At 41.6% G+C, this 27,100-nt stretch overlaps 1 pseudogene; it reads left to right on the top strand.

Annotated features, from left to right (window-relative positions):
- Positions 1 to 18,961: 18,961 nt before the first annotated feature.
- Positions 18,962 to 19,921, top strand: LOC144752580 (cytochrome c1, heme protein, mitochondrial pseudogene; annotated as a pseudogene).
- The last annotated feature ends 7,179 nt before the right edge of the window (positions 19,922 to 27,100 follow it).

Below are 27,100 nucleotides of genomic sequence, written 5' to 3'. Positions count from 1 at the left end.
ATTGCATTCTCAATTTGCAATTCTCTAATTGAGAATCGCAAATTCAGAATGTCTTCCCATTCATTCCTATGGGCCTCAAGGCCCATAGGAATGAATGGGGAGGTATTCCTTAATTGTGAATTGTAATTAGCGATTCACAATTAAGGAATATGTAGAATTCGCAAAATTATTTGCACATCCTACATACATAGGGCCAGATGTAGGAGGCCAAATACCGGTCGGTAACGGCCGATTTCGGCCGCTACCGACCGGTATTTGGAGTTACAGATGTAGGGGGCCTTAAATTTACCGATTCTGTATATTTACAGATTCGGTAAATTACCGAATCGGTAAATGTACCGAATCGCAACTTTGTGATGTAGGTGGCACTGAAAACAGTGCCACCGGCCCTTAAGAATTCATTATGTACACCTGTGCCATGTGGCACACATACATGCCCTAAGGCACACAAGCCAGGATCTAGGGTGCAACAGAGTGTCAAAGTGAAACCCTGTCCCCCTTGCAAATTCGGTAATTTTACCGAATCGGTATTTACCGAATCGGTATTTACCGATTCGGTAATTGACATTGATTCCTATAGAAATTAATGGCAATTACCGAATCGGTAAATACCGATTCGGTAATTACCGAATGTTACAGATTTGTTAAAAAATCGGTAAAAATACCTACATAGCATTTACCGATTTGTAAATACCGAATCGGTAAAATTCGGTATTTACGAATCAGTAAATACTAATTACCTACATTGGGCCCATAGCGTTTTGCGATTCTCAAATAGCGATTCTCTAAAAATCTCTATTTGAGAAACGCAAATGTATCCTTTGATACATATTCTCCTCAATCTTTATTTGCATATGCTTTAAAGAGTAAGATGAAGCAAGTGAACACACATAAAAGGACATAGCCAGAGAAAAGCAATTGTGACGAGAGAGTGGCAGGCACTTCCCCTGTAGGAAAACGATGGCAGTTTTACCACCTGACAGTGGACAGAGAAAACCTTCATTTAGGAGTTTAATTAATAAAGTGCCTCTTAACTGGGTCATATTAACACCCACTACTTGCAAGTCAAGGCAGTAGAATACATTTTCCTTAATGCAACATAATGGGACACATTACTAAAGCTGTCCCAGTTTGTTCTTTCCATACCTGTAAGCAACAACTTTATGGAAAGGTTTTTTCTATAACGGATAATTTATGAGGTGATGAGCGAAATAGAATGCCCATCAATGTAATGAAATGTAAAATGCAAGCAAAACGAAACTTTGGATACTCTGGTCTCTAATTCAATAATTTTATCATCGGAAACTACAAATTATGAGGCATAAAAAAGTCATGCAAAAACTGCCTCTTTGAAAGCAACTGAGCTTTTCTGACTACTGCAACCAACTGTTAAATTCCCTTTTTATTGATGTATTGTTCCGTGTGCCTGTACAATATGATTTTTAGATGTTGAGATGCACTTTCTTTTTTTCTTTTTTATTCTGCCATATGTATATATGTATTTATGTTTTAAATATGGCTATGAAACACAACAACTGTGAACCTTCAATGCGTCTGACTGCTTAAAGAGGGGTTGGTCAGGGGTGGGGATACCTGCTGAGTGAGTTTAAATTCACAGTTTTGCTTTAAAGAAGATTGGCAACTAATGCAATATAGATTTCACTTTTGATTGCTGAAATTCAAGATGTATTCTGAGTTCATTACCATGGCTGTTTCTAATAATATGTCCAAATAAGATGATATTTTAGAGCCAATTAACCCAAAATGAACCCAATGAGTAGCACAAACTTTTATTTCCCTAAAGTCCCAAATAAATGAATGTATTTATTTATTTATGTACTGAATTCATAAGGCACAACAGCTACCCAAAAAGGGTTTCCCGGTGCCTGGACGGAACTGGAAGCAGAAGAGAGAAAATAAGAAGGAGTTACTGATTAAATAACCAGGTCTTCAAAGGTCTGCAAAACAGGGATAACTGGTTTCTTTGCGGATGGCGAGACGGAGAGCATTCCAAAGGATTGGACCAAGATAAGAAAAGGATCGACCACCCATCCTAGCAAGTTTAAATCTGGGCATGATGAATTTTCCACGAGAAGCGGAACGGAAATGGCGGCTAGGGACATATGGGCAAGCCAGAGAATGCAGGCATTGTGGTGCTGAGCCCCATTTGATCTTAAACATGTAGCTCAGGGCTTTGAATTTTATGCGATTTTCCACTGTGAGCCAATGTGAGTCCCGGAGATAGCCGGAGATGTGTGTAATTCTGGGAACTCTGCATAGAAGTCTTGCTGCAGCGTTCTACACCAGCTGCAGTCTACGGGTCACAGCCTTGTTTGCACCCAGAAAAAAAACATTCCCGTAATCCAGCCATGAGGTGATAAGGGCATGGCCCACAGTTTTCTGGGTGGTCTTAGGTAGCATCCAAAGGATCATCCTCTGCCATTTTAAGATGGTAAAACAAATGGCTGTGACCTTGACTGCTTGATGATGCATAGATAAAGAGTCATCAATATGGACGCCCAGGTTACGGACGTCGCTGGAAGGCTGCGGAAGAGCTCCCATCTCGGCAGGACAGTGTGATGGGCCCCAGAGATCTTTCTCCTTACCAAGGACTAAAAACTCAGTTTTATCAATGTTAAGTTTCAAAACATTCTAGTTCATCCATATTGCAATTCGCTTGAGACCCAACTGAAGACAGGATGTAGAGCCAGGGTCGGAAGGAGAAAGTGAAAAGATGATCTGAGAGTCATCAGCATAGGTAAAGAGGGTCAAACCGGCCTGTTCGGCAAGGTCAGCTAGAGGCCTGACATATATGTTAAAAAGCATGGGACTCAGTATGGAGCCCTGTGGTACCCAATAAATGTTATGTATTGTGGGCGTAGTCCATTTTTCTTTAAAGATTTCCTTTGACTTTGAACCTCAAGTTTAACTTTCATGTGCATATCTTGGACTACACTAAATTTCTAACTGAAGGATACAATTTGCGAAGCATAGTTATACATTTACATTGTATGACTCCACTCCTGGTAGGAGCACTGGTTGTTGGGTGCTCCTACTCCCCCCTGAGTGTGTCTCCACTTAGGTTGGAGTATTGTGTTGTGCTTTAACTGCACTATCCTTCATTTTTAATTTCCTTGTAAGCACATATTGCTGAAAGTTGCCTGACTCTCTTAGTATACCTTTTCCTTGGTTTGTTCTGTGTGCCTCCTTGTTTTGTTTCCTTATAGCACCCCGGTGTAGCACCTCAGTGCCGGAGTTGCCTGGCTCTCCCCCCACTTACCACTGCATCACGCTCTCTCCCTGGACCTGAACTCACTGAATACCGAGTGCAGGGTGCAGCGAGTCGTCTCACTCCATGCCCCACTGCACCCGATTGCCCTGCTGTGGCCACACCCCGGAGGCGTTCTTCTTCTCCATGTTATGTTATGTTATGTTAATAACATTTATTAGGCGCAACAGCTGCCCCAGCGAAGGGGCGTCCTGGCGCCTGATCATATGCAACAACACAACAGATCAGAGCTAACAGAGGGGGATATTAGCCTACAGAGATGAACAAGTGGGTTTTGATGGCCCTTCTAAAAAGGGTCAAGCTGTTAAGGGCCCGAATATGAACAGGAAGGGAATTCCATAAGTCTGCCGCCAACACGCGGAAGGAACGTCCTCCCATCCTGCTAAGCCTGAACCTAGGCTTATTCGCCAGATACTGGGCTTCGGATCTAAGGGATCGCGTGGGGACATAAGAAGAAATAAGGCCTGTCAAGGCCTGCGGACGTGCCATTGGAGTGCCTAAGGCAAGCCCATATGTGCCCGTCTGTGGTTGGACGGCTCAGGGGCCAAGACCCCTGCCCGTTTTAGGAGCGACCAGCTTATGAGGTACTCGGTTGATTGTTTAAAAGAATTGGAACCACCGACCCTGGAATCTTGCTGCCACACCTTATCTACTAAAGTAGATATACTGTGCTGCACCCATTCAACTGGATTGAAGGTAGGCTCCAGGAATGAGTACAAGCTAAAGCTCCTTCTTATTAATTGTAGGTCGCACAACAAACACAAAATTAAAATCTACGACTATATTTTAGACCATTAACCAGACGCCATGTTTCTCACAGAGACATGGCTGAATGAGGCCTCTGCCCCCGAGTTATTACAAGCTCTTCCTCAGGGCTATGGCATCCTCAGACAGGCTTGCCCTATTAGGCGCAGAGGAGGGATAGCCATTATCTATCAACTATCCCTAAAATCTACTTTGAAAATGGCCATTATTGACAACAGCGAAGCAGCTTTCTTTTCTTTAGCTGCAGCCGACGATCAAATGATCAATGTTTTTTGGATTTACTGGCCTCAGGGTCAGGCCACCAATATTATTTCGAGTCTAGTGGAAACAGTATTTTAATCAGCACTGCTCCGCAATAACTTGGATGTTCTGGGTGACCTTAACCAACACTTTGAAGACCTAGCGAGCAATGAAGCTCAATCACTCTGCCAGGAACTAGCCGCCCTACAGCTAGAGCTGAAATCCACACACCCTACCCAGCAGCTGGGCCATATATTAGTCCCAATCTTCTCCAACTTTCTATTCCACTAGCTAACCCCCCCTCGCACCCCCTTCACGACCAGAACCTGCCCGACAACTGTGTGCAGGAATTTGATCAAAATTAAACCTGGGAGCTTCACTTAAGCTCTCAAGCAGAATCTTCCCCAACTTAGGCAGGACATTAATGTCGCCAAAATAGCAGTAGATGGGTGGATTGTCGTGGCACTGGATGTAGTGCCATAGTTCAATGAAGATCTCTTGATAGCAAACAAATCTTGCAAGCGCTTAGAGCGACAATGGAGGAAGGACCTCTCTGATAGCAATATGACTGCCTACAAGTTGGTATTAAAGAACTATCATACCCATATCAAGAAAGCCTCAGAGACACTACATAGGCGTGCGGGTGAAGGTCAGACTACAGCTGTGGTGTTACTTGACCTTAGCGCAGCCATCGACACAGTATCTCACAGACTGCTTTTGCAGCGTCTTAGGTCTTGTGGGCTTGAGGGAGCAGCCCTAAAATGGTTGTCCTCCTTCCTCCTAGGCCCACAGTTTACAAGTTGCACAACGCCTATACATTTCCAAATGCATCCCACTCTCGCAAGGGGTCCCACAAGGCTTACTTTTTAGCCCAACTCTTTCTAATCTTTACATTGGACCCCTGGCTGAGTAGATGGAAAGACACAATGTAATGATTGTGTCTTATGCGGACGACACACAGCTTTTTGACACTCTGTCCCAGAATCCGGAAGTTGCAGCTACCCAGTTCTCATCTTTCCTGAGTGACCTCACTTCCTGGATGTTGAGTAACTGCCTCAGGTTGAACTGCAGTGAAACCGAGGTCCTGATCGCAGGGAAGGCTTCATCCATCTGGTACGCAGCATTGTTGCCCCATGCGCTGGGCCCCTTACCCACTCCAAAGGAGGAAGTCAAAAATCTAGGACATTGGCTGGACCGCAAACTGTCCTTTGAAATTCACACTAGGAAGGTTAACAGGGAAATGTTTAAGGTTTCTCAAAATGTTGAGGAAAACCCTGGGTATTCTCTCTGTCTCGGCCAGGAAAATCCTGGTTCATGGTCTTGTAGCGTCCCAGCTGGACTATGGAAATGTACTATATCTTAGAGCAGCAATACACTGTCTCCAGGCTGCAACATATCCAGAATGCGGCGGCAATCCTGGTTCTTAACTTACCTAGAAGAACCTCGTCCTTGAAAGCCCTTGATGCCCTGCACTGGCTACCTACTGAGAAAATAATTATTTTCAAAGCCCTGTGATTTTGTTATCGGTGTCTACAGGGCAAAGGCCCTAGCTATATTTACCATCTTCTAATCGCTCATCACCCAGCCTGCCATCTTAGGTCAGCGGGCACCCACCTGGTCAAAGTCCCTAAAGTCTTGAGAGGCAGAATGGATATGTGCTCGTTTAGCTACCTGGCAGCCAAAAATTGGAACGCACTACCCCTCTTTCTCTGAACTGAGCCATCGGAAAATATTTTTCAGAAAATACTGAAAACCTCACCGTTTCAGCTGTGAAGTTTGTGTATGTCATGACCCTGTTCTGTAGCACCTCTTTCCTTCCAGCCTTTCTGGATAGTGACGTCCAGCGCGGGGACACACCAGTTGTTGTAACCAGGCACTTTATAAGTGGTTGTATTATTTATTATTATTATTATTATTATTATTATTATTATTATTATTATTATTATTATTGTTTTTATTATTAATATGGAAATTCTCCTACAGTCCCAACAGTATGCCATGTAAAGGCACTTTTTTTCTGCTGTAAGAAAAACGGTCTACGTAGAGTAACTTGTTTGCCTACTACCACACAAATATGTGAGTCTTTGTATCCCCTACACATTCTGAAAGGGGAGTTACTCATGCCCCTTGATAGAGTCAATCTTTGACCACTTTTAAAGTAGGATGGAAGAGGGGTTTGTGGATGCTAAGAAACACACAAGTCTAATGATCTTCACAAACTCTCGACCCAAATCTAACTTTAGACTCCCCATTTCCCACCCCTTACCCTGAGTGTTATAGTGCAAACTTGTACTTAGTTGTGACTTGCAGATACGCAGTAGTAACATTTATTACATCTGACAGGTATTCTTTATTGGATAGCTTTTAGGCTCAAGTGTAGCCATTTTGGGCAACAGATTGTATTGCCTAAATGGACTTTGACAATATGGGTCTGCTGTCTCTCTTGATCCTAGCAATTGCAGTTGTGATGTCAGACATTAGACCAGATTAAAATACCATAGAACAAGATATTCAAAGTGCCAAATTTAAAAACAAGAATTTAACATGTAGAGCTCACATGGGTAAGAGTTTTACTTTAATGGAGCTGATAGCCTGTATTTGAAGGTTTACTTGAAGGTGCCTTATCGTAAATACATCCACTGCTGCTTGCCTAGACCCCTTGCATGTGTGGAATACCACAATTGAGCCCTGCAAGGGTATTATTACACCCGTATTTGCTGGAGTGATAACTATTTAGAACAACAAAGTATAGCAAACACATACATCAAATGCATGGCATTTGTGAAATAAAGTAATTCAAACCCGTGGGCCCTATTTTCGTCATGGTTTACAGTGATGTACTTAAGTAGAATTAAATACTTTTTTTTTTAATTGTACAAAAAGGCATGCTCTTTGTCTTCCAAATTTAATTGCGCAAAGAGGCATGCTGCTCATCTTCCAAATTCAGGTGCTTTTTACTATGCAGAAAATGACACATTTGCTAAACATTGCGTTACATCTTGTTTTCATTCCTTGCTTCCCCTTAGCAATGTTACATTAAATGCTGATAAAAGAAGTCGATTTTATTCAGTTGTGCACCACTGAACTGCTTAAATTTAAAATCGCATTGTTTAGCAGCCAGTCATTTTTACAATGTATGATTTACTACACTGGTGCTTTTTAAGACTCATTTCTTACATCCAAGAATGAACTAGTCAAAAGTGTTACATAAACATGAAGTATAATCCTTGTTTTCTTTCCAAAAGTGCAAGCACTGTGTTACCCTAATGATTAAATATTGTTCAAATATACAACCGCGTGACTAGTTTCACAGTTGATTTTTTCCCTGTACTTAATTTTGTGAATTAATTATTTTGTGTGCAGACAAAGGCTTTAATTAGGGACCATAAAGGGGTTTTGAGCAGCCAAGAGGAGACTGTTTAATTTGCATGAAGCTGATTAGAGACACATTTTAGAAGGGACACAAACATTGTTATTATTAATATACAACTTCACAGAGGTTGAATGTTTCAAACAGAGATGACTGAGTCCACTTTTAATTTGATGATCAAATAGAGATACATTCCTGTAGTGATCTAGAAAAAACATTCATTTGCAATTCCTATTTTCAAGTTCTTTTCATTGAACAGTTAAATATTAAACATAGTGCGTGTCAGTCCAGCCGGTTTGCAATCTAATTGCTCCAAGCAAGCCCTCAGACCTTATCACACCGCTAAACAATTTTGCAATGACAAAAACAGAAAAGTGCTGGGATAGAGTCACCAAGTATTTCTGTCACTCCCCCCACCCCCTTGTCAGACCTTACCCGGCCCCAAAAATAATGCATATGCGGTAAATGAAAACTATATGCGAGTTAAACTAATCATTGGGCAATCCACCTGTTTAGATAATGATACCTCAATTTGTTAATGCTATCACTGAAGATGTATGTGTGTCTGACCAGAGAGTCACAGAATTGAATCCCTGGTTGGTGCAGTGAGGAATACTAATGTGTGTATTTATAGTGCTTCGAGGTCCCAGTCGGTGACAGAAAGCACTGTGAAAATGTAAGTCATTATTCTAAAATTGTATTACACACAATATATGATACACTGTAGCTAAATTATTTGAGCCCAAATGTACAAATATTAGAAATACCAATTTTCAAATTGCGATTCTCTCTGAATTGCAATTAGGAAATCAGTATTCCTAATGTATGAAACTCATTGTGCTTCATTTAGGGATGCGGAGTGGGTCTCAAATAGACCTAACTCATAAATAATAATGAGATAGGTTGCATTTTGGTGACCCATTAGGAATTGCAGTCATCACAGGGATGGTAGCCTGCTGGGGTCAGCAGACCACCTTGTCTATGATTGCTCAAAATAGATCTATCTTTTTTTTAAATGCAGCCCATTTTCCTTGAAGGAAAATGGGCTGTGTTTAAAAAGAAAAAAAAAACTTTGAAGTTTCCATTGGACAACTGCCTGCTCGTAAAAATATTTTACCAGCCATGTTTTACAACCACGTTTCGGTCGCAAAACATTGGTATATGCCTATTTTATCCGGTATTTGGAAGGGATGCTCACAACACACCCCTTCCAAATACCAGATCCCAAAACCTAAGTTTGATTCTGTAACAAGTAGCCCAATCTTAATTTGGGCTTTGTACATCCCAAAAACCGGCCCATTTGTGACAGGAAAAAAGCTTTGCACATATGGCCCTTAGTGTTTAAGATAACACAATTGGTTTCCAAGTAAATATTGTATCAATATTTAAACAGGCAGTACTTCCTGCACACAAAGTGTCAAAACAAAGCATTAAAACAACACATTAAAGAACTCAGCTAATAAACACCTTACATTTCCTCTCATAAAGAACAAATATTTGCCACCATGAAGCTTCAAGTGACTCTATCAATTCAAGTCTATACAGGATCACAAGCAGGCTTAGCATCTGGTAGTTGAACAATTGCTCACATATACATATCTTTCAGGTAGCAAACACTCTCATGAGAACACCTGTTTTCTCTCTGCCCCTCTCTCAGCTTCACAACACAAGATACCTTGCAATCCCCTTATTTCAGTATGAGGTACCTCAAGGTCTGCATTAACTGACCAGGTATGGTTGTTTTTTAACAACAATAATGAGAACTGGTTTTGTTAAATTAAACAGCATGGGCACATTGGTCCGCATATATCCTGTCAACATCGACCTCTGTTTAAATGCAGATGTCCTTTCATGTGAATCGAGGGGGTGGAATAGAGGAGGGCAGCAGAGTCACATTCAGATGTAGAGCCCTGATAGCTTGGACCCCTAGGACCTCAAAGTAATGTCCAATGAGAAAAAGGAAAAGAGTGAACTCCATAGGTACAATCAAGGAGAAGGCCCAAAGGAACAGGCACTATGTGGGAACTCATTTCTTAATTTACAAAAAGACAGAGATGGCTTTCTGAGATAGACCCCATGAAAAAGGCATGTGAAATTTGGGAGCTTGATTTTTTGTAATGGTCTTTTTTTACCATCAGTGCAGTACATGCACTGTCATGGGGGCAAGGAGGGGGAGAGGCCACTGCATCCCATTTATGGCTGTTTTTCTATCTTAAAAGGGAAATGGGGGCATGTGTTCCTTGCCTGCATTAGGGCCCATGCCAACCTTGCTGTGAAAAGCAGAGGGACTAAGCAAAAGGGGCAATATGTGGGAGTGTTGTCCTTTTTTTACACATAGGGGCAGATATCCTGCTTTGGGCCTCAGGGCTGGGAGTGATGGCCCAGTGGAGTTGGCAGAGGAGATAGGGCTGTAGGGATCATTAGGTACTGAAAGTGCAGTGGCTAAGGAGTCCATTTACGTGAGGAGCCAACTAAACACCAATTATAGCCATCTTACTATCCTTTCTTACTTGTATTAGCGACCAGTGCACCCTTGCTGTGCCAGTGTTGCTTCGGGCCTCAAAGCAATGACCCAAGAGAAGGAAACAGCAAATTCAAGCAGATGAGACATCTTAACTTGGACTCAGAGAGATGGTGGGGAGCAGCAGAGACAAAATAGGGTCCTATGTTTTTAAGAAAGGGTAGTGACAGCACACTTTGCAGGGTAGTTGCTATCAGTTTTTTTAAGCAAATGCAATGCCACTGGGACTCAGAATTGTGAAGAGCCCACTACATCAGTTATGACTGCCTTCATTTACAAAAGGTGCAAGGGGGCTTGTTTTCCTTTCTTGCATTAAGGCTGAGGATACCCTTGCTGCAGGGGGGAAGGAAGTGAGGGACATCACATGGGAGCTTATTTTCTTTTCTCAAAGGGACAAAAAGCCTGTTTCAAGTTTGAATTGATGGCCAGGCATGGTGGTGAAAGAGGCACCAGAGACAGCCTGAAACTCACAGCTGCTGCTATCATTAGTGCACCAGGTGCAGTGGCATTGGGACTCAGGAGTGTGAGAGAGACACACTTCCCAATTATTGTGAGTAATGTTTTCGGACAGTTTCTGTTTTTGTGTGATGCATTTTCTCTTTTATAAGGCTCACATTTAATATGTATTAGGAGCTATGGAAAACGTACCCCTGAAATAATCTCATAAAACCCACCCCATGCAATCAGCCCACCCCTCTCTCACCCCTAGTATTTTCTATGAAGTTTTGGAGGGAGGCCTGACTACAAAACATTTTGATTAGTTGGGCTTAGAACAATAAGAACCAAAAGGTTTGAAGACCTCTGCCTAGATGACAGTGCCCATTGGCTCAAAATGAAAGCCAGACAAATAAATACAAATAAAAGTGTACACAACATTGTGCTGTCATCAAAAGATAAATTAACCAAATTGAGTGCCATCAGACAAAAGATAGTTCTCTAGAAGACAAATATAATATATATTTGCTTTTTCTATGAAAAGGCATAAAATAGGCCATAGCAAGAGCCATGTGAATGTACTGCAGTTGCATCCAAGACAATGGAAACATTTCACCAAGTACATCACCTAAAAGTCAGCAAAACATTATCTTCCAACATCTCCCAAATCTCCATGGGTTTTGCAACAGTCTGCACTGTGTATTTACCGATAAAAGTCACAATTTTGAAAATGACATCAACAAAACCAGGTGAGATAACCCTGCAATACACCACATTATGTTTCCTACTACTCATATCTCACTCTACAAACTTTTTCCTACCATCAAGCTCTATACATAATGAAAGAAACAGGACACTCTGCCTTTCTACCTGGCTTTATTTCAGTGTCAATCAATGCACGGGTGATCTCCTGGCTTGACTCAGTCATCCCTCCCATTGTCAACAAATCTATTGAGGATTCTGATCATCTGCCCTGTTCTAAACATGAGGTAGCTGCTTTGCTTGATAAAGCTTCTCTCAACAGAGAACTCACTAACACCTTCTTAATCTCGAATGCTCCTCTTATCAACATGATTTTCAGCACCAATTCTATAAATAACACGAAAAAGGGATGAATACATTTCAGACTGGGAAAATGACAATTACTAACTAACAGGAAACTGATCCTCTAAGAACAGTATCCCAGACAATTAATAATTCTCCTTCTGCTAGACTCATTGGTTTCCTGTGTACAACCACCATCTCATTTTCAGAATAGGAGATCTTTTCACAATATTCACCCTGATAAGATCACTGTCTTTGATAAAATCATTACTCTTCAACCAGGCTAACAGTGAAGATCAGACCATTCTTCTCCCAGAAGTTGTTTGACTGAAGTTTCTCGGGGTCATGTTTGTCTTTCCCCCTCTTTAAAAGCATATTTGAGACTGATTTCATCAAGAGATTCCAACACAAACAAATAATACACACTGATGACATCCAGCTCATCATTAACAGCAGTAAAAAACGTGATCTTAATAGGCAAAAAGTGTATACAACCTTTGACCCTATAGCAGTCTTGTAATTCATTTTTCCTCTGGGCTAACTCTTTCAGGCATGAGTATCCATCAGCATTGTCTGTCCAAAATGTAGTAGTATGATACAATTACTACCTTCTATTTAGACTAACATAAACATCAGATTACTTAATGCAATTTACTACATCTTCTGCTGGGAATAGCTCACATATTAATGTTTTGTAATTGGTCAATGCAGTCATTCATTATGATCAACTATGCCTGTTTCTTTTTCTCTGGCATGCATTTGAGAACTGACCAGATGCCTCACACTATTCAAAAGTAAGCATTACGTCTGATTTAAATCTAGTTCTATTTGACCTGAACAAGAGTCACATTAGCTGGATCTAAATGACTCTATAAAGTGAAAATTCCAGATCATTGCCCACAGGGACCTTTGTGACAATAACTGTGTAGAATCTTGAAGTGCACTGCTGCATGAGAATTGACGTCTGCAAGTACCACTGTTCTGGAAGTCCCAAGTTTCTGTTTACATAGATTGAGTGGTACAAAAGGGGGTGGTGATGGACGGAGCATATGAACCAATCAAACACTCACACCCAGTCAACAGATCTGGGTATAATCCATCACCGTTCTTTAGCCTGGGGTGGTAGAGTGGGCTAAAGAACGGTGATGGATCAAACCCAGATCTTTTGACTGGGTGTGAGTGTTTGATTGGTTCAGATGCTCCGTCCATCACCACCCCCTTTTGTACCGCTTTGGCCGCCATAAGTGTGGCAGGGTATGCTCAGACGTGAGTCCCTTGCTCACTTTGCCACTGGGTTCAAGCAAGCCGGGCTGAAGACGGCTGGAATACCAGAAACCGGTCCTCGGAAGCTTGTTTCCGGTCCAGGGAAGGCATGGCTTGGCAGTTCGGGCTGGACTGTTCCCATGAGGCACAGGGTCAGACTGATTTGCATATAGCCATGTCTGAACTGGGGTGGCAGAGTGGGCTAAAGAACGGTGATGGATCAAACCCAGTTCTTTTGACTGGGTGTGAGTGTTTGATTGGTTCAGATGCTTCGTCCATCACCACCCCCTTTTGTACCGCTTTGGCTGCCATAAGTATGGCAGGGTATGCTCAGACGTGAGTCCCTTGCTCACTTTGCCACTGGATTCAAGCAAGCCGGGCTGAAGACGGCTGGAATGCCAGAAACCGGTCCTCGGAAGCTTGTTTCCGGTCCAGGGAAGGCATTGCTTGGCAGTTCGGGCTGGACTGTTCCCATGAGGCACAGGGTCAAACTGATTTGCATATAGCCATGTCTGAACTGGGGTGGCAGAGTGGGCTAAAGAACGGTGATGGATCAAACCCAGATCGTTTGACTGGGTGTGAGTGTTTGATTGGTTCAGATGCTCCGTCCATCACCACCCCCTTTTGTACTACATAGATTGAGTGGCGCAAGCATTTTCTTTCTGGCCCCAAGATTGTTAAACATTGCTAAACATCGGTTTCACAATGAAAAAACCTCAGGTTACAAAATAAAACATGCAGAATCATTCCATTCACTCTTACAACCTCAACCCTCATTTTCATATGATTTGGAGCTATTGTTCCAAATGTCCAATACATTTAAAACAAAAAACATTTTCGAAAGTTTGTCCCGTAAGTGAACCTTATTTTGTTTTCATTGCTGCAATGCCCATTATATTGGCTTTTCTATACTCCTGAGGTTGTGATGTGTTTTTGTTGTTGATTATTTTGCAGTTGTATGCAGTTCTTACATAACCCAGAGATATCAGCAACCTTTATAATAACAACTCGAAATGTTAAAGCAATCAAGGGCCAAGAGATATTTTAGCAGGAGTTAAAATGTAAATATGCTACAACTAATGGGAGGGAAATTGGATTCTATTCACAAAGTGAAAGAGAAATAAGCCTCAATTAAGTAGGTATTTATGGAACAGAAAGAGTTTTAAGTTATTTTTTAAAGTAATGAGTAAAGCGTCTTTGTATATCTCTGTGGCAATCAAGTTCCATTTTTTAGATGCACTTCCAGAGAAATATCTTGAGAAGGTTATTTATTCTTGAACTTTGGTGGTTATAGAAGTAGGACTTTGGCACTGTGAAGGCAGCAGCCACCACTGGATATGGCTAGTGTTTGAGACAGTTATTTCAGGGATCCACAATTTAAAGCATTGTGTGTAATGCAGGCCATTTTGAAAATGCTTCGAGTCTCAGTGAATAGCCAGTTGAGAGAGATGAACATTGGATTAATGTGATCCAAGCATCCTGAGAATAATCTAATTACAGCATTTAGGAATGCCTTCATTTGAGCTATGTTTTTTGGGTTACCAGTGAGAAGTGTAGCACCGTAATCAAGTCTAGAGTTGACTAGGGATTGTATCACATTTCAAATTCTGACCATAGGATAATAGGGTTGATGTTCGTAAAAAGTCTAAGTTCAAGTAGTGCAATCTTTATAGTTTATGTGTGCCAAGATATTCAATTTCTAGTTGAGTGTTATGCAGAGAGATTTCTGCAGTCAATGATTTGCTGCTTGTATTTTGGAATATATAGAGAGTCCAGCTCATATTGGACATGGTGGGATCTATGAGGGGGAAGATGAGGATGAATGTCATCAACAGCAAGTTTAGTTTCAAGTGGTTAAAATATAGCCTGGATTTTATATTCTTTAGGATTTACTCTAGGATGATTAGGTCTTTTTAAGAAAACACTTTTAGATAGAGTTGTGCACAATCCATGTAGAGATTACAGGAGAGATTGGACCATTGTGTTAGATGTTCTATGTAAATGTGGAAACGAATTTGAAATAGTTTAGAACCTTGAGGTGCTCATTGATTATTTGGATTCTGGCTAGATGGTTTTGTTCAGTTTGATTTATTGAGATACGTTTTCCAAGTATGAGGCAACAAGCTTACACATCCCTGTACATGTCCCCATTCCCCGTTCTCTCCTTGGAAGTGTTTACTAGGAATTTGTGATTGACTTTGATGGATTCAATGGAAAGGTAATAGGATCTGAGTAGGCAAGAGTCTCCCATGTTCAAGATACTAAAGTTGTAGTCCATTATTTCTAGATGGACTGCTACAGTGTTAGGGCCACTCTGCAATCTTATTTCAAATCATCTAGTAGGTTGTGATCAACAGTGTAAGAGTTGAGCTAGAATATGACACAGCTTTCTAGATAACTTATTGGGTAAAAATTGTTCAGATCGTCTGGGACAGCCTATTCTTTTTTTCAAAAGTGTTGTTACCTGTCCTGCTTTAGACAGTTTGGAACTTAGTAAGTGGAGATTGTCATCCTGACCCCTTTGATTAGGGGAATGGGAATGGGATTGGGTTTGTGAAGTGTGTGGCAGGTTTTACCTTAACTATCATCTTGATGAGCTTACCTTTATTGACATCTCTGAAATCGCTCCAGCATGCATTGCATTTTGGGGATGTACTGAGGGATGCTCTGTCTAATGTGATTCTTGGAAGTCGAGTCAATTATTTCTTTCTTTACTGCAAACAATTTAGCTTTCTCCTCACACCATTCTTTGGAGACGTTGATCCCTAATTTCAATGTAGGACCTGTTTGTTGCTTTATGATGTGTAAAGTTTTTTTAGGACTGTTTCTTGCTTGGTCTAGTTGAGATCTGGAGAAATAGGCTTTTGTGTCAAAGATTTTGTTTTTGATTTTTGTGTGGAGTATTGCCAGATACACAGATAATTAATTTAGCATCAACCTGCATTCAGCTACTAGGAATGACCTTCTCCCTTCATTTAAATCCTTACTGTATGATTGCCTTTTAAGTTTCAAGGGATCCATTTATTTGATTATATTGAACTTGGATTTATTGTAATAATTGGTCAAGTGACTCATTGTTCATATCGCATTCATGGGTTTAGACGTAATTTTTGCTGAGAGCTCATTCATGATCATTTGTCTAATGTTTCTGATCCATTGTTTTGGTCTATAATTTTGGCCTTTGGAATTAATTCTTTCTTTGGTTAGGTAGAAAAGAATAAAGTAGTGGGCTGACCAGTTGACTACAAACAGGGAGTCAATTGATATTACCCTTTCTTTAGGATTCAGGATGTCAATAGTAGATCCTTTCAAGTGCTTTCACCATGTGCATATTTGTGTTAGATCATTGCTGCTTAGAAAGTGTCTCAGTTGGGCTAGGTGAAAGTCCATTATGTCATTCCAGTAGATGTTGAAGTCTCCTAAGAAGATGTCATTGAAGACAAGAGATTTTTTATGATTTGGTCCATTAGCTGTATGAACATTTGATTGTGACACGGGGGTAGAAGATAGTGTGAACCATGGTGGGATTTTTGTAGGCATCATGGAGTTCTGTACCCAACCATTTGAATATTGAGTATTTATCAGCTCTAAATTGAGAGTGAGATGAATTGAGTTTCTCTGGATGACTGTCATCCCACCTGCAGGGTTGTCCCTTGATCTAAATAATTAATAAGGAAATTAGGGCACCATTAAATTAACCAGTGGGGTAGAAGAATCATCTAGCCATGTTTCTGAAAAGAATGGGATATCAGTCAATATTGTGGGTTTTGATAGTATCATTATTCTATGTGCAGTGTTTTGTAGCATTTTTGCTGTTTGCTTTCGAGTTTGGTTTCTAAGGATATGGTCATTTTAGATGGTGTGATCAGAACAGACATGAGATTCTTGAAGTTTGAATTTTTCAAGTAATAGAGAGGTATTTGCTTCCCTTTGCCTTCTCTAATTTCAATTAAATTGAAGTTCAGTGGCAGGTGGTTTGAGAAAGATGACCCCTATAGAGATTCAATGTCTTCTTCTTAGAAATAGCTAAGAGCTATTTTTCATGAAAGATCTTTGTTGTTTCTGGGAAAGGATGGACATGAGTCAAAGACAGCACTTTCTCCAAGAAGCAGAGACAAGAAAGAGGTGAGGGTCCTTACAATTGTTTTAAAAAAAGGAGCTTCTGGTTCTCAAATCTAAATATATTACATAAAGTCTTCTCAGGATATATAGTTTGTTCCAGATATTATTATTGGATGAAAGCATATCAAAAGCATTATGAGAAGGACCACAACATGCACTAGGTGCCATATGGTGTTAAGACTATATTGATTGCTAGTTAGTTTTAGTAATGTTTGAACAAATGGCTAGAAACAGAAGAACACTTAAGTTGTTGTTATGTGAGATTGGGGGAGAAAAGGGGATAGTGGTGATAAAGGGAAAGGTATCATCTGTGATGGCTTAGAGGTTTAGTGTTGGGGGATATTTAGATGTTTTTACGGGGAGAGGATGAGACCCTAGAGAAAGTAACCTCCAGGTGGAAGGGAAAGTCCTAACATCTGTGTGAAAGTTTTGGGTAGTATTTTTGAAACCAGACTTAACCCGAGTAGGAGAGATTGGGAGAGAACAAAGCATGGGGTTATGGGAGGTGGAATGATCCTCTGGGTATTATGTATGGGAGTTGCCGCATTAAGGGAGAAATTGTAAAGGGAGATTTTCAAATGCTGTGAAACAGAGCTGAGTCTTTCAGCTTGTGTGGATTTCATGTTTTTTTTTAATGTTTAGTAGCAAATGGAATTAAAGGCCAACCGTTCTCTGGTTAGTTTCTGAGACTTCAATCATAATGGTACAATTGTTATAAATTGAGATTTAGACTTCCTCTTAGAGTTTGGTGGATGATGATCCCTAGAGTTTTTAACCATATTAAATGTTGATTGTGCAAGTTACACTTTGTAGGTTTATGAACAGCTCCTTCCGACATGTGGTATTGTCATTTTTTGAGAGGTTTATGGGGTAGATGATTTTAAGGAGTTAAGACTGGCTTTGAAAAATTGTAATTGAGGAATGGATTGGTTAAATTAACAATCTTCAGGGATTACGCAGAAAAACAGGGCAACAAGGCTCAACTACATCCATGGCCTTTAGATTGATCTAGAAATGTAGGATTTTTATGACTTTATCCTCTGTAAATATAACAATACTTACTTCAAAAAGGTAGTCGTCATGGTTCATAAGAGCCTGGATCAAGACTAAGAACCTGATTTAGATTTTGATGAGACCTCCATCGTCTCTCCGTGGTGGCGGTTACAAGTACTCCATTGGGCCCCCGCCATATTTAGATGTGAGCTGGCTGAACCTCCATCCACTTCGACGGACTGTTTACCATCACATAGATGGTGCACCTCTGTCGATGCCGTGGACTCCATTGCTATCTAACAGTACTCCGACACTGCCAAGCCAATTTAGATTTCCTTGTTGTTCTGACATTGTCCTAGTGGCTATTTCTTAACAGAGTGAGTCCCTGGTGGAGTAAAGTCTGGTAAGCATTGTTCCCAGCAAGGTGCTCGCCTGGGCGGCCGTGCACCTCTGTTCTCCCGAGCGTGCAGTGCTGTGTGTGAAGCGCGCACACACAGCACATCCCGATGAGCATTTCTGCTCCGAAAGGAAGAAAATGCTCATCCCGTGGCATTTCTGTTCTAATTAGAGCACTGCTGCCGGGCAGATTATGGTACTTTTGAAAGTATTTATGTTAATCACAGCGCCCATCAAGGGCTGCATTTAACATATGTACTTTCAAACATCAAATAATCAGCCCCACAGCAGCGCTCTCTCTAGAAAAGAAATGCAGCAAGTCTACAAACAATCACCTGAAAGCACAAGTTCACGCTTTTTAACTTGCTGCATTTCTTTTCTAAAGAGAGCGCTGCTGTGGGGCTGATTGTTTGCCTTTTGAAAGTATTTGTTAAATGCCACCCTTGATGGGAGCTGTGATTAACATAAATACTTTCAAAAGGCCTGCAATCAGCCCCGCAGTTGTACTGCATAAAGAAAAGAAATGCAAGGTAAGAGTCCTTACGTCACGGGAAAGCCAAAGATTAGGGTGGTGGTGGTCAGCCTAGCAGCGCGGAGCTCGGTACAGAGGGTCACTGGGGGCGGGGCGGCCTGGTCTTCGCAGCCCAGGGCTTCCATGTCCTTTTTCCAGTCTGTCCAGAGGCCAAAAGGTGGCCCGGTCCATGCTTGTTGCTGGAGGGGTTGGCTTAGCCCTTGGCTCTACACAGATTGTTAAAAGCCAGTGTTTTAGAGCTGCATCCTCCAAAGTATCCTTGGAGCCAGAAAGGTCCTTTTTTCTGCCTTGGATCACAGCAGTGTTAGTCGTGGTTACCAGGTATACAAACTGGTGTGTGCTGCCTGCCACAGCATGGAATACCTGGCCTCCCGAAATCTGGTGGAAGTCAGTTACACAGAAGCGGAAGCAAAGCCTTTAGCAGAGGAGTGTGAAGTGATAGACAACCCTGATGGAACTGGAGATAGGTTTACCCGGCCAGGCAAGCTGTCTGATTACTTCCCCAAGCCATATCCTAATGCGAAGGCATCCCGGACAGCGAACAATGGGGCATTGCCCCCTGATCTGAGCTACAATGTCAATGCTAGGCACAGTGGTGAGGATTACGTCTTCTCTCTTTTGACTGGGTACTGTTTTGCTCCCACAGGGGTCACCAAAGATATGGCTTGCATTACAAACCCTAATTTCCTGGCCAGGCTATTGGCATGGCACCGCCTATTTACAATGAGATCCTGGAGTTTGATGATGGCACTACAGCTACCATGTCTCAGGTCGCTATGGATGTAGGCACATTCCTTAGGTGGGCAGCTTAGCCAGAACATGACCAGCACAAGCGCTTGGGACTGAAGATTTTGATGATTGGTGCAATCCTTATTCCCATGGAGTACTATTTGAAGAGATAAGTGGTCCGTATTGAAGAGCAGGAAGATTGAATATAGGCCGCCTAAGTAAAACATAAAAAGGCATACCACCTCAGCACGCAAACGCTCCATTATTTGGCGCCATATGCAGTTGGTAACAAGGCCGTGGTGCAGATGACTATATAAAGCCTTTCATCTCCATCTAAATCCCCAAGCAGGAGCCTGCAGCGTCAAAAGGAACTTATATCTGTTAATATTATTATTGTTCATGGCCCTGCTGTTTTTCTTCTTTTACTTGTCATCCTCACTGATGTTGTCTACAAAACCCAAGCATCACCTGGCTTTGAACAGAGGGGATTTGGGAGGAGGAGAGAACGTGGAGTCAAAGACAAATTGATTGTGTTCTTCTTTTGATTCTCAAAAGACGGAGCTAAATAAAATCAAACAGTGTCTTTAAAAAAAAAGAAAAAAAGAAATGCAGCAAGTTTAAAACACAAGTTATGCTTTTAAACTTGCTGAAATGCCCATAGGGCTAAAAGCACTTCAATAGTTAACCCATTCGGTCACACAACATGTAGGTGCAACTCTAGTTCACTGGAAGGGCTGGGATGAGGTGGTCAGTGGTTGGTTATTGGATACCTCTCTTTTGACACACAAGCACTCCTTATTATTTCCATGCATATCTGTGAGCACGACTAGTGGCCTGGTCCCCATAGCACAGCAATTAACTCCTGCACAGCAAAGCGAGGTAGGTGGAGTACAAAGCTGAGAAATAGTTTTCACTACCTGTTTCCTCACAAGTCTGCAGAACATGTAATTGGTGCACTGGCCTCCTTAGCACAGCAGTTAACTCCTGCAGAGCAGCTACCTCATGCTCTGCATAGCATAGTGCGGTAGGTGCAGCGAAAGGCAGGAGTACTATTTTCCACTACCTCTGTTTCCACACTAGCCTACAGAGCACTATTAGCTCCCTGGTCCCATTAGCACAGCATCTAAAACCTGTACAGCAACTCACCACTGCACAGCAGAGCGAGAGAGGTACAATGCAAGACTGAGCACTAGTTTTCACCACCTGTTTTTCCACACAAGTCCACTGAGCACAACTAGTGCCCTTCTCTCTTTAGTACAGCAGCTAAACTCTGCACAAATGCTAGACCCTGCGCAGCAGCTAACCCTATCACACTAGAGTGAGGCAAGTGTAACGCAAGACCGGAGGCCTAGTTTTCACTACCTCTGTTTCCCAAAAAGTCTGCAGAGCATGACTGGCGCCGTGGTTCTTTTAGAACAGCAGCTAACCTCTGCATAGCAGCTAAACTCTGCATAGCAGGGTGAGGCAGGTGCAGCACAAGGCTAGGGCACTAGTTTCCACACAAATACCCCATGTATTTCCACAAATGTTTGGGTCTAATTGCTCCCCTGATCACAGCGTCCGTCATGGGCTGCATTTAACATAAATTCTTTCAAAAGGCAAACCATCAGCCCTGCATTTAGAAAAGAAATGCAGCAAGTTTTATATAGTGCTAACTCAACCCAATGTTATTGGAGCGATTTACATGATTTATTTCATTATTTGTATTCATGGGGAGATTAATTGATTTGCAGAGGATCACAGGATGTTAATCTACCCGAGACTCAAAACCCATCCCCTAAGTCAGTAGCTCGAGCATTAAGCCACAACCTCTACCACAAGAGCAGAAGCATTATCAATATTATATATAACTTTATGCCACAAACAACCGTTGACAATGCTAACAGTCCTGGCTTTTTGTAGGTGTAATGTTACTTGTATTAAATATCTGATGCAATGACAGAAGAAGCAAAATATCAGTTGGGTGGCACACTATGCTAAGCACAGATTTTTAGCTCAATTGCTTTTAAGCCACACCCTTAATTGCATCAGTCATGCCCCTTTGAGAGACACCCAGTTTTTTCATCCCACTTAAAGCCATGGTCTTCAAGAGCGGTCGGGTTGTTGGGGCACATAGCCTTGGCTGCAGCGCACAGAGACCTTACTCTGCCACACACAGAGGAAAAAAATTAGAGGGAACATTGCTGGTAAGTACCACTTTTACAATGTGTCACTACATATGCATGCTGGGTTTAGTTAAAAAATGTAATCAGATAATGTATCATATCATACCCCTTTTTGTAAATATAGCATAGCACACATATTACATACACATAATTTGAATGTACACCTGCATGGACCACAAAAAACAACACCAACAACCACCACAGCAATGAAAAAAATGTTGCAATACAGGTATGTTCATTTTAAAATGCTAAGTTGTAAAATGAACACTAGTGCATTACCCATCAGAATAAAATTGCATGTAAGGGAAATGTAGAAATATATGAGGTTTAACGAAATGTGAACACACGATTCATCGTAAGACACGTATATAACTTAAGTGTGATCCCGGCGACAACGGGGTTTATTAGTGGTGTAGCAGAAAAAGACTGACCTGGACAATGGGGTTCAAGACAGAAATTGAAGTTGGAAACAGTAAAAAGGTACATTTTAATCCAATTTCCTTCCAATCTGCCAACTCAAGTATGAAGGTATCCCAGTCACAGTTGTCCCGAGAGAAAGGCACATCGTGATTAAACTAACGGTAATCCTGGCTGGACTCCCTCAGACAACTGCTTTGGCCTATGGTGCCATTGTCGCGGGAGGGAAATCCTGGAAGAGTCGGTGTCACACGGATGGTCTTTCATCCATAGACTCACCAACATCTAACATCTAAATCAAGTGGGTGGACTGCCAAGTAGGCAGGCGGTGAAACTGTTTAAAAAGTGACGGCAGGACCAGATCTGCTAAGATGTAAGTCAGGCCCTAAGTGAGCAAGGAAGAAATGTATTTTATTTTATCATCTGTTGATGGCTCATTTCTTGTGGCAAAATAGGTTAGTCTGAGACAATACCATGGCAGGAGTTTCTTTGGAATTAATCATTATGGGCCAGATGTATGACCATTTTATGGGGTCTCAAACGGGAATCGGCCCATCTACGACTGCAAAAAAGGGCTATTTTGTGAGTTGTGACTCGCAAAATAGTGTTTGCGACTCGCTATTAGGAAGGGGGGGCCCCTTCCTAATAGCGAGTCACAATGGAATATACCATTGTTTTGCGACCACATTTGCTGTTGCAAACCACTCGCTGTTTACCACCTACTTCAAGTCGGTGGTAAGCCTCTCGCAAATGGGAAGGAGTTCCCCGGGGACACCTCCCTTTTGTGAAGGGATGCGAATAAATTTTTTATGGGCAAGCAAGTGTCCCAGGGACCACTGCCTGCCCTAAAAAAATGAAACAGAAACGTTTCATTTGTCTGTTTTAAGTCTGTTGACTGTGTGTGAGTATTTGATTGATTCAGATGCTCCGTCCATCACCACCCCCTTTTGTACCACTTTGTTCGCCATGAGTTGGCAGGGTATGCTCAGACGTGAGTCCCTTGTTCACTTTGCCACTGGATTCAAGCAAGCCTGGTGTAGCATTTTCAGTTCATACTTATCTATTTCATTTCCCTTTTAAGATTATTTACATTGTGTTTCCCTTTTAATCTGCTGTTCATTTGTTCTGTGCACATGCATGTGTTGGAAGATTCCACTTTAGAATTGTTTATCTGTAAATGTGTTGTACTGGCATTTCCTGCTGGGACTTGAAGAAGAGTACTGTGCTATTAACATTAAGCCAGTACCTACAAACTTTGGATTATTTGACTTATTTACTACAAATTTGACGACGAGGATGACCAGTACCTATCTACTCTACTTGCAGCACAGGAGTGGTACATATTTGGAGAATTGGTGAATTATTGAACCTTTGGTTGGATTACAAGATTTGCATTTTGATTACTTTCTAAGACAACAGTATGTACATGTGATTGCTAATTTCACATGGGAAGTTGGCTTGTGAATACGAGTTTTTCACGTACTTTTAAACCTTTATTTCGGCAGGCGTGAGGAGATTTTCATCCTACAGCGCTTTAAAGTGAACAACATCCGGTAAAACCGCCGAAATGATATTGGAGTAAAAACAAGGATTTTTTATGGACATTTCTCGTGATATTATGAATTTTGGAAACTTTCAAGCATTTTTCAAACCTTTTGCGTTGGCCCCGCGTGGCGCTTTTTGAAGTTGCGTGTTCTGCGTTGGTGCTTATAGAATCCTTTCTACTACTGCTGGACTACGAGCGAACGCATTGCATCACTACGCGACGGCGTACTACGTCATTGGCGGCCATTTTGAGTTGCCATAACAACACGGCAACTTTTCATCGCAGCAATATCACAGAACAGTTTCTAATTTTGGAACTGTTTTAACGTTTTCGGAATATCCTTGGTGAATTGCTGATAACTGTAATTTTAAAAGTGTCTAACATCTCCTTAAGAGCATTCCCCAGTTCTTCCCTGACATTAAGTGGCACTCCTCTAAGTTTTTGTACCACAGGAACAACACCTTGTTTGAGTTTAATAACATGTGTAAAACCCCTCAATCTATCCCACATCTAAATTGTGTCCGTGGTGGTTTAAAAAGAGCACTATCTCTCATGAAGTTAAAGTTGATGTTACAGATGTAGCTCGTAAAGTTGAAGTTAAACAAGATAAGATCAAAAGCAATTATGATGTTCGGATGAAGGTTAAAGTACCAATGTTTAAGTGTGGTGATTGGGTGAGAATTCGTAAACCAGGCTTTGTCTCTAAAGGTGATGTCAAATTTAGTAAACCAATCAAAATTGTGAAGGTAAACCGTAACAGTGTTGTTACACAAGATGGTAAAGTCTGGAATGCCAGACGTGTTTCTAAATGTATTTCCTTGTGTCATTAAATTTCTTAAGGGGGGAAATGTGTAGCATTTTCAGTTCATACTTATCTATTTCATTTCCCTTTTAAGATTATTTACATTGTGTTTCCCTTTTAATCTGCTGTTCATTTGTTCTGTGCACATGCATGTGTTGGAAGATTTATCTGGTTTTCGGGCAAGAACCACTGGAGAAACTCATTCAGAGGATTCAACTTCCTCTATTACTCCATTGTCTAACATCTCCTTAAGAGCATTCCGAGTTCTTCCCTGACATTAAGTGGCACTTATTTCTTCATAAAAAATTTGTAGTAAATAAGTCAAATAATCCAAAGTTTGTAGGTACTGGTTTAATGGTAATAGCACAGTACTCTCTTCTTCAAGTCCCAGCAGGAAATGCCAGTACAAAACATTTACAGATAAACAATTCTAAAGTGGAATCTTCCAACACAGGCATATGCACAGAACAAATGAACAGCAGATTAAAAGGGAAACACAATGTAAATAATCTTAAAAGGGAAATGAAATAGATAAGTATGAACTGAAAATGCTACACCTGGCTGAAGACGGCTGAAATGCCAGAAACCGGTCCTAAGAAACTTGTTTCCGGTCCAGGGAAGGCATGGCTTGGCCGTTCGGGCTGGACTGTTCCCATGAGGCACAGGGTCAGACTGATTTGCATATGGCCATGTCTGAACTGGGGTGGCAGAGTGGGCTAAAGAACGGTGATGATTAAACCCAGATCTGTTGACTGGGTGTGAGTGTATGATTGGTTCAGATGCTCCATCCATCACCACCCCCTTTTGTACAGCTTTGTTCGCCATAAGCTGGCAGGGTATGCTCAGACGTGAGTCCCTTGCTCACTTTGCCACTGGATTCAAGCAAGCCTGGCTAAAGACGGCTGAAATGCCAGAAACCGGTCCTAGGAAGCTTGTTTCCAGTCCAGGGAAGGCATGGCTTGGCCGTTCGGGCTTGACTGTTCCCATGAGGCACAGGGTCAGACTGATTTGCATATGGCCATGTCTGAACTGGGGTGGCAGAGTGGGCTAAAGAACGGTGATGGATTAAACCCAGATCGGTTGACTGGGTGTGAGTGTTTGATTGGTTCAGATGTTCCGTCCATCACCACCCACTTTTGTACCGCTTTATTTAAAAATCAGTCACAAACATGGTGGTCTGCTGATCCCCGGCAGGCCACCATCCCTGGGAGCACTAGCTCTTTCTAATATGCATATTAATGAGGCATGCAATTTGCGACCCCATTAGGAATCGCAAACATTGTCTGAGACATCGCTGTAAATTCCAATTTGCGAGTGGCAAAATGACGCAATTTGCGACTTACACATCGGACGTTTCTTACATCTAGCCCCAAGTGCACAAAAAATGGGATACTTTCTTCAGTTTTATTAATAACAACCAGCGAAAATGATGGGGGGGTCTTCTTCAGTTTGTGTAAAACTTAACAAATTCCTTTAGACCAAAGGTGTGAGCAAGGATTTCGGGTAAGCAGAGACCGTTATCACTTCAACCTCGAGAGTATGGCTTTTAGATGAGGAAGGGCTATTCTAATTGTATCCTCTATGAGAGCTGATTATTTATGTGGCAAAATGTCAGCCTCTATGCTGACAATTGATAAAAATAGAAGAGTTCCACTTCAGTTTAATAACTATATGCACAGGGAGGGGTAGATCAAACTTAGTTATAGGAATGACAGCCCCAAAGCTTACAAACGGATGTTAGGGAGGAAGATTCTCTTTAGTCTTGATAAAAAAAATACAAAGTGAGAGGAGTGAGTCCCTCTTCTGGTTGGTTGATGGAATGTCTTTTCTAGATCACTTTTGCAGTTTCTAAAATGTGGTGCAGGGAAGGTTTTTCAGATTTAAATTTACAGTTTTAAAAATAATTTCTTCAGAAACACAGTAAGAAAATGCTTTCCGCCTGGTGCTCAGCGCCCTGGTCCAGCAATAGGGAAAAACATGGATGAACTCACTGGCATTGTAGAGGCATATACCTCTGATGGGACTGAATCTACTATTTTGCTCCACTCAAGTATTGCTGAGCAAAAGAGATGATCCTTATGAATAGTGTCTGGGAGCCATCCAGAGGTGTTTTTCAGCGCTAATTCTACAAAGTCTTCTGGTAGGAATTGGACCAGGATCCTAGCAGTGGGCTCACACCCTCTCACTAGGACCCTAATTGAAGTCTTTGAGAGAGAATGTGGTGAGCTGATTACGAGGGTCTCTCTTGATGGTAGTTGTTGCATTCTCAAGTGGGAACCCCGGAATGGGGTCAACCCTACAGAAAGAACCTCTGCCTCAGTGCATCTGCAAACTCCCTCCGTGTACTCACTCGGGACAGTGCCAAGACAACTTTCTTCACAGATTTAGCAATATCCAGCTGTCTTCCACTGGGATTTAGATCAGATTGAGTACCAGGTGGGCCAAAATCAGGGTCTAAAATGGGGATGTAG

This window comes from Lissotriton helveticus, chromosome 5_1 (assembly GCF_964261635.1).
Source record: "Lissotriton helveticus chromosome 5_1, aLisHel1.1, whole genome shotgun sequence".
Lineage (NCBI taxonomy): Eukaryota > Metazoa > Chordata > Amphibia > Caudata > Salamandridae > Lissotriton > Lissotriton helveticus.
The sequence above is the reverse complement of the archived record's forward strand: the minus strand, read 5'-3'. Positions and strand labels throughout refer to the sequence as shown.